The 13938-nt window shown below is 44.6% G+C and overlaps 1 protein-coding gene across 1 annotated transcript in view; it reads left to right on the forward strand.

Moving 5' to 3' along the window:
• The first annotated feature begins 6289 nt into the window (after positions 1–6289).
• The window catches only part of ELMO1 (engulfment and cell motility 1), a 1412865-nt gene continuing 1405216 nt past the window's right edge, over positions 6290–13938 (forward strand). The window contains exon 1 of the mRNA XM_078688215.1: positions 6290–6382. The gene's annotated coding sequence lies outside the window, so the exon portion shown is untranslated. The remainder of the gene's footprint in view (positions 6383–13938) is intronic.

Below are 13938 nucleotides of genomic sequence, written 5' to 3' on the forward strand. Positions count from 1 at the left end.
GACTTCTCGTAAAGATGTCATCCAACAATTCATCGTCTGACTCCCCAAGGCCCCCCCAATGCTTACTCTTTTCTGTCCTTTTCTCTCCCCCAGAAGGGTTTCCTGCTGGCATCATAGGAAACAGACCCTCGACAATCATGCTCTGCCTCCACTGTTTCATCCTCTTGTCCCTAGTCTCCTGTTTCAGCCTTGGGTACCAATTGGTCAGACCTTTGTCCATCCGGGGTTTCTCTCTTTCAAAAGCCTCAATCTCCCATTCCTCCAATGCCTCATACTGCGTTAGTCTCGGTCTGGGATGCAATTCATTCATTCGCGTTCTCAAATTAAATAAAATTCGGCCATTGAAAGTACCGTCTAACGGAAAAGCCAATACTCCGTCATCTTTTGTGTACCTTACCCAATTCTCCAACCACACACAGGTATTGTACCCTCGGTCAAACATCATGAATGAGGCGGGAGTATTCGGTGGCGGGATAGTAACGCCCTCTCTAGATTTAATCGGTTTGTCCGTTTTGAAATAATTCTTTACCCTATTTACAAGGGACATCTTTCTCTTAGCTCCGTACATAATATCGTATCTATTAGCTTTCCACTGATCCCTTTCAAACCCTTGGTTTCTTGGATCAGGTCTAGTCTCTGGACAATACGAGTGCCACATATGATTTTTACGCTTTCCTCTGTTTACAAAGTCACCTCCAATCAGAACGCGTCTTGCAATTCCGTGCGACCAATGAGGTGCACGCGTTCAAATATTTTCGGCCAATGGGTGCGCGGCCCCTTCGTGAGACTGTTCTCACGCTCCGGCGCTTCACCCCTCCTTTACAATTCCAGCCCCGCTACCCGCCCGCTGTTTCTACCAATCCCAGCGCGGCACGGAGTGACATCAGAGGCGCTTCGCGACTGACTCCCTCCCTTCACAAGGTAACGGAAACTTTCTTTCCTTTTAAAGTGCTCAGTGCTTGGTTATTTTACAACAAATACACATTCGCCACAGTGCTCAAGTGTCTAGACAGGAAAGATTTCTTTTACTGCAAGTAAACTACTTCCATTTACTTTTCACGCGCTGCGGGCAGATCTCTTCCGCCTACCCTTCACTCTAGCATCGGTGAACCTGTTATTCCCCTAAACTCATCCACTTCTTTCCGGGATATATCCGAGTCTAAGGTTTCCTAGCGGACCCCTTTGCTTTCACCCAAGCTCCGATGAACCTGCTACTCTTCCGATGTGACCCTTACTAGGTTACGCCACTATGGGAATTTTGCCAATGAACCTCGTTACTGACATTTATTCACACATATATTCAGAAAAACCCTAGTTAGTGCTTCCCGGTTATCCTAACCTGCACCTAACTTTCCTTAAGCCTGTGACCTCAGGACAATGGATTCTATTCACCACTTGCCCTTTCAATTCCCCGGGGAGTTCGGACAACAAGAAACAATACGGTTTACAAATGCATGGATTAATACATATAACAATATAAGAACAAGAATAATAACAACACAACAATTCATGAATTTCAGCAGCGTATTCACAAGAGAGTGATCAGTCCCCTCGGAACAGCCGCTCTTATAGCAGCATTAATGTACTAGCAGCTCCCGACTTAACTAGTCTAACTAGTTCTACCTAACCTTTAGCTAGTCCCTAACCATCCTCTGATCTACCAGAAAAACTGATAGAGCGCGCGAGGTCACCCAGCCAATGATTTCGCCGTTTCCGGCTTCAGGGCCCATATACTTTCAATCCACACTATTCATTGACCAGGCGACTTCACGGGCTGCTACCAATTGTGTGTGTTTCCTACTGTTATTACTTAGTGTACCCGACTTACCATCCACCGACACGGGTACCTATGACTTCAATGGATCAGGGGCCTAGCTGTAAAAGGAAAGGCAGCAAATGCAATTTCAAATATTTGCAATATTCAATACTGTTGTAAATGACCACGGACAACTGGAAGTTTTAAAATGTTTATCTAAAGTTCGTTTTCTGAAAGCATGAGATTTACAAGAATAAGGCAATCGATAATCAAGATAATGAAAAGTACATAACTATAGAGAAATAAAGTCAGGGTAATCATTAAAATGTAATTATGAGATGGAAAGGAAATATACTATGCATTCAAGGCAGGAATTCTTTAGAAAATCTAAGTAAGGTCGTTCTAGACCATATCAGAAAATGACAAACTGCAATGCAAAATATGATCTCTAAAAGGTAGGGTAACATGAGAACATATCAAGAAAAATTATGCAAAATGACTTTACGTTTCAATAGTTTGCGGCAAAAGCATGGAAAAATCAACGTATGCAAGATGTCTCTTTATTTGAGCAAAAGACAGAAATATAGAAAGGTGCAAGTTTTAAGGAACTTAGAGCAATATTTACCTAGACTGGTGTGGAAACCAAACCCTGGCCACGGGTCAGTTAAGGACAGGAAACCCTCAAGGAAGGATACCCCTCAAAGAACAGCAGGTGCAGAATGGACACCCCGGACAGGACAGGATACCCTCAGATTAGGAATCAGGACAGGACCTCAGGACAGGACAGCAAACCCTCAGGACAGGACCGCTCAGGACAGGACCACACCCGCAGTTTGGAAGCAACACCTGCGTTCCACCCTCTCTGCAGCTATCGATCAAGACCCCGATTGGGTCAGCGAACTCCCAGCAAAGTGCTTCGCCAGCACTTTAAGGTTCAGTAAAACCTTAGTCTATGGTCAATTTCGGACAGAGTGCTCCGCAGCGCTCTGTATCTTCAGTCACCTATTGAGTACGATGGGTCAGTGACAGGTCAGCTAAACCAGACAAGTCGGACAATTCCCTAGGTGAACCCAGGGTAGATATACTCTTTTGGGTCAGTGTACCAACCCCCAAATGTTGCAAAGTGTCAGAATCCCCAATTTCGATTGGTCCTAAGGTAGGCTTTGGGTAACACACCAATCATATCAGTCTATTTTGATGCTACATTTACATATTTGGGTACCGCCTAGCGAGATTGGGGTTCCCATGAGAAACTGTGCAGAAATATGAGTGACAATTTACATTGTTGCCGAGCTAGGACAATTGTCTCTATTTTCCTGGGTTTTTCAGGTCAGTTCTCAGGAGCATCTTGCCCATCACTGCCAGCTGGCTAAGTTCCATCAGCCAAAGTGGTCAGGTCCCTGGAAAGACGATCATGCGCAGAAGGGACCTCCAAGATGGCTCATCGGTACAAACAGACCCCCATTCCCCGCGGTACATGAAAAGTAAGCGAAAACAAATTAATACATAGAAATAACGTTATGAAAACACGTCATTTGCTTTTGAACTTTCAACTTATCACTACAAAATATACTTATGCAGTCTAAATGTTAGCTACATATAACATACACAAGAGCAGTGGCACGAGCAGTACCACGTTGCAGGCAAAGCTATGAATTACGCATGCGCATAAATTTCCCTCCACTTCTGCAGACCCGTCAGGACACGTGAGTGTGGCTGACTCATGCGCAGTAACTAAATACAAGCGGCGGCCATATTTTACAGACACGGATTAAATCATTAGGAATACACATAGGCAAGCTTCTTAATCCTTATTCAAACTAAATATAAACGTTAGTAAGACGTACACTTATTACCTTGTTACACATAAACGAGGTTCATGACTTCGGCAAGATCGCAAAATATGCGAAGCTTTGCTTCATCAGTGCAACAAGGCTCTTGCAGATCAGCAGAGATGGCCTTGGAACAGGGGGTTCCCCAGGGCTCGGCCCTGAGTCCAACGCTTTTTAATCTGTATATGACCCCCCTTGGCCGAAGTGGTGCAGGCGTACGAAGTAGAACTGGTATCCTACGCTGACGACACCCAACTGCTGATCTCGCTGTCCCAAGCACCAGCAAAGGCAGCATCTAATTTTAAGTCTTGCATGCAAGCATTAGCTGAATGGATGGATGCACATTGCCTAAAACTAAATGGATCTAAAACAGAGGTAATGGTGGTGGGAGGAAACAACTTGAGCTGGTCTCCAGATTGGTGGCCGACATGTCTGGGTCCCGCACCTGTCCCCTGTAAAGAAGCCAAAAACCTGGGCATTAGGATGGACCACACTTTATCCTACGAAGGCCACATTTGTCGCCTCGTAGGAAAATGCTTTGGAGTCCTGAAAACATTAAATCGCACCCTAGATCTACTCCCGCTGGAGGCCAGACACACTATGACCCAGGCGCTGGTGACCTCCCGGATGGACTACGGGAATATCTTGTTCCTGGGTGCTACAGAACATGGTTTAAAGCGCCTACAGGTCCTCCAAAATACAGCTGCTCGTATCGTACTACAACTCCCCAGAAGAGCAGCATCTAAACCTGCTTTAGCTGCGCTACACTGGCTATCGGTCAAGAAGAGAGTGATGTTCAAAGCCCTCTTAATGTGCCACAGGATACTCCAACGTAAAGCCCCTCCCTATTTGTTTGATCTAGCACTCAGGTATCAGCCAACCAGAGCCCTCCGATCAGAGGGGATGGGGCTGTTGACGGTCCCCCGTGTAAAAAGAGCAAAATTAGGTGGTCGCTCTTTTAGATATATAGTAGCTAAAAACTGGAATGCTCTCCCCACATCCCTAAGACTGGAAGAATCGGAAACAAAATTCAGAACAATGCTAAAAACACATTTATATAAACTATAAACAGGAGCTTGGGGGTGGGGATGTGGGAAGGCTGTATGTCTCTGATAACCTGCTTTCTTCAGCGCGGGGACACGCCGGGATGGCGTCGCCAGGCGCTTTATAAACTACTTTATTATTTGCACCTGGACTCTGCCCCAGATCCTTTGGCCTGGTGGCAGCAATTCCTTTTTCTTTGTGGGCTAGAAATGACAGCAGTTTAAAAGGACCCTAGATGCAGATCGTTGCAAAAAATCTGAGAACCCATTAGTCCGATCTTCTCCCTGGTTATGTGCTACATATATTTTGTTTATTTCTTTTCTTAATTGTTTTCCCTTTGTCGCATTCATGCTTGATTATCTCTTTATATCGACTTCCTACTAAAAATCTGGGAACCCATTAGACAGAGTCTGTCCAATCTTCTTTCTGGTTACTGCTATAGATATGTTGTTTATCCCTTTTCTTTCTTTTGTTCCCTTTGTCCCAGTCATGCTTGATTTTTGCTTTATATCGACTTCCTACTTGTGTATTTCGGTTGTACCCATGCATGATTTATTAACTTTAGATCTTTCGAGTGACATTATTCAAACAAATTGTGTGATCTCAATCCGTATTTCATCTCTGTATTTATAAATGCTATGATGTGGTGCTCGCTGATACCTTTGCAACGAAAACATAGTGGACTAAATTCTGACTGGGACAATGTAAATAGAAGCAGATAAATATCTGAATTACTGCACATTATCTTTTCCCAAACTGGGAAAAATGAACTGCGGAAAGTTTTATAAAGCAGCAAAAGGAACATTTTAAATTGTGCACTTCTCAAAAAGAAAATGGATGTTTCTATCAATTTTCCATCCATCTGTTTATGTGCATAGCTGAAATGTGGCAGAAGTCCTGTGTGACAGTTTCGGCCAGTTCTGCCTTTCTCGCCAACAGAACGTTGCATTCTGGGACTTGTAGTTCTGTTTTTTGCATTCTGTGTCTCGGCATGTACACTCCAACCCCAAAATGCTGCTGACTCACGTCCTCTCGCACGACACTGTGTTCCCGCGTTGTTCTCCATCACGTGCCAAAACTGCACATCACCCTCACCCACCATAGTGTACACTGTGTGTGGCTGAACTGTGAATAATCCAGTTATCTCATTGAGCAGCTCAGTTGATCTAATTTAAAGAAAACTGTGCTGCCCTACTGCACTTCCCCCTGAACTCTACCCCCGCGCAACAGCCTGTGCTGTGCTCCCCTCCTGCACACCACCCTCTGCCCCCCTAACCCAAGTCAGTGCATTGGAGCATTGATCCTGAGTGTCTGGCGGTTGACTTGGTGTTTTCTGGCTTAGTTTATTGGAAGATGCGCTAGCATGTGCGCACTTGTGCCTCAAAGCTCGCATAACTGTCTTTGTGTGTGTGTTTACATTCAAGGAAGCTAGTTTTCCAGTTATTCTCTTCTTGCGGAGCCTTAAAATTGTCTGAGTTCCGTGCGAACTATTATTCAGTAAATGTGGAAACCAACGTGCAATTACTGATACCCATCGGTAGAGATAGAAGTGCGGAGTCTGAACTGCACACGGGATGTCAATCAGAGCAGCAGAAAAAAAGGAAGACTGTTGCTTTAAGAGGAGGGCCACCCTCTTGCTTATGCATGACTGACATGGGCATAAACACACCCCAGTAGTAGCAGAAGGGACCGCTGCACACTCCCGAGGACCAAATCACGGAAACAACAGGCGGGAGGACCAAGGAAGCAGGTAACTCAAGAGGGGAGGGGTGTGGAGGGAGGCAACCAGCGGACGCTGCTGGTGACACCCGTCAGACCGAGTCAGGCATCAGCGAGGCAGCACAGAAGTGCCCACCCACTGTGCTGCAACTGCTCCATGCGGGCGCAGGACCCCGGCACTGGCCCCTTGGCACTAGGCAGCAGTTCAGACAGACGCTGCCAGCGCGACTCGCAAAGATGCCCCAGTGCCAGCAGCACGGGGGGCTGGCGAGAGCCTGGCGGCTCCAGCACTCTTCATGGAGCGGTCCACCGGCTGTTGGAGCACCGCTGAGTGCCACAGTGCATCCCTTGCCGCCTCCAGCCCTCACAAGGCAAAGCCCAGCAGCAGAGTCCGGCGTCAGACAGGCTTCCTCTCCCTCTCTAGCGTGACCGGCATATCAGCAGCCCCCGTTCCTACTGGGCGGCTGAGCGGCCGGTCCCGGCCGGGCTCTGAGCCCCGGGAAAATGGAGGGGACACGGGGTCGCTGCCCTCCTAGCTTAATTGTCTTAGCCACGGGCATCAAAGGATGCCAGAGCTGCGCGACTCGGGACCGAAGCGCCTCAGAGACAGTAGCGGCGCTTGTTACATTCAGGGGCAGATGCTGGCTGAAGGGTAGTAAGCGGGTGAAGTCCTCCTAAAATCCACCGGTTTACAGTCCAGCAGCCTGACGCCTCTTGTGAGCTCAATTGCTTGCACTATCTAGCACTGCTCGAAATGAAAATTCCGCCTGCAAACTTTTGCGGAGTTGACAAAGTTTGAGGCTTGGTGATGTTCTGGAGTTTGAGAACTTTCTCTCACTTATTTTGTAGACTATTTCAACGAAACTTTTTTTGTCATCTGTTGATGGAGAATTTTAACATAAAAAGTGGACTTTGGATGTTGTTGATTCATTTTATCATTATTGTAGTTGTAAACGTGTACATCCTGTTGAGGTTACTTTCTCCTACCTCTAACAATTCATATTTTTCTGTCCTGTAACTTCATTATGGAACAGCCCACACATCCTAAAATGTTCAAGGAGATTCCTTTAGCAATGATATCACATTGTTCAATTTGAATAGTGTTTATACATTAACTATTGTTTGCTTTTTTTACTTGTCACTAAATACTGCCCTAATGTGGTTTCTAAGCACTATGACATTTATGCTACTCGATTTACCTACACGTATAGATGGGAGGCTGGGTCTACTTTGCAGGGATACTTTGCGGGGATACTCGTGACCTCCTGAACATCACATTTTGCCTGTGACGAGCATTCAGCTCACTGAGTATTCTTCTAGTCCAGACATGATCGTAAGTGATGGATCTTTAATACATGAAATTGAGATCCTGACTACCTATTTAAAGGGAAGGATCGGATAACAAAAGCATAGGCTACTCCATGGTGGTATTGATTAAGCAAATCGATAACGATGACCCACTGTGCCACACCAGAGTGAAGGGAGGACATTATTTGTGAATTAGATCTTTGCAACATATCATTCATACTATCATGTCACAATAGTCTAAGGAAAATTATGCAATTATAGAGCAAGTTAAAGCTGGAAGAATTAATATTAGGGTTGCATCAGTTGAAGAAATAACAACATTCATTGTAACAGCCAATTGGTCTGCCTTTAACGTGCAAACACAAGCGTGCGTGGATGCTATTTGTATGCTTCAGCTCTCTAATAGCCTAATTTTTGGCTTTGCCAATGCTATGTGTCTTGAGAATGATAAGAATTTCCAGAGTCAAAGATAAATTACCATTTGGTTAACCTCAATGCACTAGCAACCCTTTTTATGCCACTTGTTGCAAGTTCATACTTTGCTTGTGGGCCATTTGTGGTGGCCCCAGTAAGTGCCCGCCTGCAGTGTGGCCTGAATATGGCACCATCCCTGAATGGTTCTGTGCAGATTAAATGCTGTGCAGACTCTACCCTCCCTAAAGGAAAAACTCCACATGCATCGGATGTGTGGCCACAGTAGCCTTCTCTGAGGCCGGCACAAACAGCCAACAGCGTTAAGTGAGAAAGCAATACTCCTCGTGGTGCAGTCACAGCCTGCTCTATGGTTTTAAAAAAAAGTGTTAACATTAGCAATTGCAGACCTCTCCATTGTTGAACTAGACCTACAATAAGCATTGGCAAAGCCAAAGTCTTTTTTCTTTCCTGTGGTAAATAAAGCATGTAAAGACAGGCATACACACATATGGTGACGGTGATGGAGGCAGTAATGGTGTTTTTGGAATGGTGGTGGTGGTAATGGCACTGATGGTTTCAGTGTTAAAGATAGTGGTGCTAGTAATAGTTGTGGTAATGATGTTGGCATTAATGATGGTGGTCGAAAAGGCAGTGATGGTAACTGCTCACACTGGAGTCCTGCTAAAAGCATTAAATAATGTCTTCTGCCATGAAAAAATATAAAATGGCTTTATTTCTGTACACAATGCATGCATGAGATAAAATATTGAATATGGATTTTGAAATAGTCCCATATGCATTGCAATGCAAGCACGCCACAGAAGGCGGAGTAATAACATGTGCAGCCAGTAGCATAAGATGATAGAGTAGTAGTTCTATGGATTGAGAAAAAGCCCACTCTATGTATATTTTAAGTAACTGGTAACAATACGTCTTGCATACAGTTGTGCTGTCGGGCCACACTTAAATTCGTCAGTTGTACACAGTGTAATTGCAAACCTTATAAAGATGACTATTTTTGCTTTCCTGGAATAATCCTAAGATTCCAGCCCCTTCCTCTCACTTTGGGTCAACGGTAGAAAGACGTAAGAATGTGTGCTGAAAATATTATCAATTTTTTAATTGGTTCGTTCTTGAAAGAAATATAACCATATTAGATGATTTATTTTCTTAATTTTAGATAACCTCAAAGGGAACAGGTGATACTACTGGTGCTATGATTTTCGGTGTTTTTTAGTGGTTTTCAAATTCTTTTTATGTATCTAATCAATCCATGTTTAATCGCATCACGGAATCGGTATATTAATATGAAGTGTGCCTAATGTATGCTAATTTAATCTGCTAATAACATTCTGTTATATTTTAGTGCCATATTGGGTACAAATCCACATTCACGCTCTATACCATCTGTAAATCAGCACTCTTGACTTTAATTTCTGTGTTGGGCAATTTATGGTCATTGATATGATCTTTCTTAGATCGCTTCCTTCAATAGCTGTATTTTAAGTTAAACATACAGTTAAGCATTTGTTGTCATAACCCCAAGCTGGCCCCTTCCTAACTTATCCACACTTTCTTTCAATTAAACTTATGATAGTTTAATAGTGGTGTATCCAAGATAGGTCCAGAGATCTGGATCTGTGCGAGGTTATCTGAATGACAAACTACTATGTAAAAGTTTTCCATATACATTAAGTGACTAATTATGAGTCTGGCAGTCCGAGAACCGCCAGACTCGAGGGGGGTGGGGGGATTGACTGTGGCAGTCCAGCCAGTGCCGCACCCACTGTCCGACTGCCCAATTACAACTTAGGAAGTCGGCATGCCTTTGCACTGCCACAACCCCTCGGGAACCACCATTCCCTGTCGGAGGCGCGGCGGTCAGGGGCTCAGCTATATCCTTGTGGTGCCCCTGCCATGCATATTACGAGTTTCAGGACCGCCAGCGGTATCATGGAGGTCTTTACTCCATGAGATGGCTGGCGGTCTTGAAACAAAGGGGTCCCTACAGGGCTCCCTGTTGCACATGGGGATGCATGCCCCCCTGTGTGCATGCACCTGAGTTCCTGCACGGCATAGACTTTATAGTCCATGCCGTGCAGAAACTGTTTTGGCGTTCTCATTTTGGTGCCCATTTTCAAAGGCACCGCTATGGGACCGCCCAAAAAGTCTGCCAGACACGAGGAAACTCGTTATCTGGTGGGCGATATACACACGTATGTGTATGGTGGAGCGGGCCGCCAGCGTGGCGGTCCCCCGCCACACCGCCAAACTCGTAATCAGGCCGTAAGTGTATCTAATTTTTATTATTAGGATATCATTAAAATCTGGAATGGGGCTGGCCTCCTGGACCTATGCTGCAGTTTTTAGTGTTCCTGGATTGCAAACAATGGTGCTGATCTTAATACTGTCTGTGGGCAGGCTTTTATTGTCTCTTGTCAGTGAACCTTTAGCAAACCAATTTCTATAATTACCAAACCCATCCATAGGCTTCATTCACTAGCTTTGTTTGTCAGCAGCTATTTAACAAATACATTGTAAACTGCATAATTGAATGCTGCAGACTATGCCAGTGTCTGTACTCTGATGTACTTTTCTGGCTTTTCAAACAGTGAAATTGCCCGGATTTATTCCCTGTGATGTCAGTCTTGTGAGCTTAGGTTGTCCCGACTTCTACAACCATCAAAAGAGCTCCCTTTGCTGCTTTTTCACAATAATGCCATGTTATCAGTGGCAGTTTCTCTGCTAAGACGGAGGAACGTCGCCCCACTGCTTTTGAGCAGTGTCACTAATGGAGAAATAAAAGAACTAGTTTATTATCATTTTATTTTTTTCCTTGTTGCAGCAGCTTTTTGGACGGGGCGGGTAGGTGGGTGGGACTGCTCTGCTGACAGAGCAGGGAAAGGGAGGAGTGGTATGTACTCCCTAAAGTGGCCCTCTGAGTCCGGCCAAACATTCATGCGCACTTTGCATGTTCTCCATGCAGGGTGCATCTTAGCCTGCATGGAGAACATGCCCAGCCTTCCATTCTCTGGCTGAGCGCTGATCCACTGAACTAAGACCAATGCGTTGTGATTGGCTATCCGGAGGCTGGGAGCGGGGCGCATCCTGCTTCCTGCCCCTGCTTCCTGCCCTGGAAAGAAGACCGAGAGTAGGAGGCGACGGCGGGCAGCAGACAGGCAAGTGTGAATTAAAAAAAAGATATTCCCCCACATGCACCGCCTTCAAATACCGCCCGCCACTGCGTTGAATCCCCTACTTCCACAGTAACATTGCCTCAGGTAGTTGAGTGATGTGAGCAGACAAAGGAGGAGCAGTGATAAGGAGTGTAGCTTCAAGCCTCGTCTGCACTGTTCTAGGGAGTATTTCATAAGAGTGTTTCACAAAAATACTAGCACCCCCAATTCTTGGTGTCAGAGGTGACCTCAGTCTACCACCTGATCTCTCCACATTGAAAGCACTCCAGTGGACAATTGTAGAAGATGGATTAAACCAATGCAAAAACATATAAATGCAGTAGAGCATGAAAGGAAGACTTGAGTGTCGGTGCATCATTGGTGTTCAGCAGAGCAAGTGCAAGAAAATTCTCCACGAATGCTGCTTGACGATGATGAAAACTATTTCCATGAGCTACTCCATATGTTTAAGTAGTACTGTATTCTCAAGTGCATTGCAACTCCTTTGAGCATGTTTTCATCTCTTAGCCTCACAGACTGGAGAAGATTATCAATGTCTTACTGGTTCAGCCATTGTGAGCATGCGCACTGTTCGTGTCGTAATGTATTCATATGTGCAATGCTGCATAGCAAGTGACAAATAGAAAGAACCCTTTAAAAAAAGAATGCCTTTGGTGCAGAAGACTTACGTTAGCAGGATCCAGTGCACCCAAAGCAAGGTACAGGGTAACATGACCTATATCAGTTGCAGCTCACTGGCTTCGGCTTGGGCCTGAATGGCGGGCTCGGCTATACTAGTGGAAAGATGCAGCCCTGTACTAATTGAATCTGAGAGCCTCATTGATTTTGGCTATGCTGTTTGCTGGAAAGTGCTTTCTGCCTTCTGTCCTAAGAAGAGGAATCCAGAGTTTCATGTGTAAGCTCCTACCATTCAGTTCCCAGGAACACCATTGCCATGCGCTGTAGTGACGGTGGTGTTACAAAATAGAATGGCCACGACGAGCCGGTTGGTCTAAATAGTTGTGTTTTGCCAGCTCCAGTTAAGCCATGTAGGAACAAGGAAGGTGGAATAGAGTTAGATGGGTTGCTTTCTAAATCTATGCAATGAGATTCACAGAGCATTAGCTGCCAGCTTGTAGGTTGGTGGCCGCCCAGAGCTGGTCTTGTGTGTCTGGCTGACCCACAAAGCACCGCATCTAGGGAGATTTACTTGCACCGTGGTATGTGATGCCTGGGGCGCGAAATGTCCTCTGAAATCTTTGCTATTAGTTTCTTACTTTGTACTACAGCCCGTTTTTTTCCTACTCTGTCTAAAGAATGCAAATGAGATTGCATCCCTTTTGGCTCTCAGAGAGGCGTTTTGCACGTCATGTAAAAATGACAGGAAGCTGCAGAGTGCAAGCATGTGGTGAATCTCTTAAAGACAGAAAAAGATGCATGAGTTGAAAACATACAGATGAGAGATGTAAAGGAAAATCCACCGCAATAGCCTTCAAAACAGGCATAGATATCACACTTGTCTGTGTTAAGGTGCTAATTTTGAAGAGCTGTAATTTACAAAGAGAAAATTGGTTAGAGCGGGTAAAATATCTTAAACCTAGAATGGACTTCCAAGTGTATAATTATCCTATGGTTTATTTGGGTATGTTCCATGGTGGGCTTTGTGAAAATAGCATAAAGCAGCTTTTTTTGGCAACTTCATCTCTGTTATAAGATTCTTACAAGTCCAGGAGATTTGCTGTTAAGGGCATGACCAAATTTAGTTTTTTACATATTGTAAAAATACTGCTTCTAAAGTCATTAAATTGCATGACTTTAGAGCATGACTGCTCACAAACATTTTCCCAAGGGCTGCAAAGTTTGGTCTGTGATGTGAGCGAGGGCTGCATCGATGCCAGCAGCGTGGCAGTCTGGGGGAGGTGGGGCGTGGGCAATCAGTAAGGTGGGTGTAGAGGGAGGAAAGCATATACATCTAGTGGCTGAATTGCACAATGTGAAACCTGAAAACCTGGGATTCTCTTTATCAAACTGTGTGATCCTAGGCAATTATTTGATTTCATTTTTCCTACTTTTACTTGTATTACCACACATAAGAGTACCTCGAATACATGACATACCGGATGTGCGCTGTAGGAAACCTTCTCCTGTCTTTAATTTAATAAGCTATAATGTTGTACATGTGTAATAGCAACCCTGACCACCCAAAGGGTGCACATAACAACTGACTTGCCTCTTAGTTCATTATTGGCATTGTTGTCACTGTGGTGGGGGAGAGGGGCGGAGGGGAGAATGAATGTTTCTAAATTCATATTTGAAAACTCATTAAAAAAAAAAATACTTCTCAGTACACTGATATACTAATGTGAATTGGTTCTGCATGTTATTGAAATACACTTTTGGAATTTTGAAAATACCTTATCATATTTACACTTTTGCTGCACGATGGCTTTAAAAAAGATGTTCCTAGAGTAAAGTGGTGCAGGACACCCTCCCTATTTCTTTTAACTTTAATTAACCTTTAAATAAATGCTTGCCTGTCTATTTAACATCTTTTTAATGTTAGTGCTGAGTCCAATGAACAGCAGCCGGGGCTGCTGTTGATCAGGGGGCCACATGCAAAGGTCAGGAGGGCTTCACTTTGAGTATAACTGCTTTAGAGCATAGGTACTCACAAACATTTTTCAAGAGG

The sequence above is a fragment of the Lissotriton helveticus genome, chromosome 4_1 (assembly GCF_964261635.1).
Source record: "Lissotriton helveticus chromosome 4_1, aLisHel1.1, whole genome shotgun sequence".
NCBI classification, from domain to species: Eukaryota; Metazoa; Chordata; class Amphibia; order Caudata; family Salamandridae; genus Lissotriton; species Lissotriton helveticus.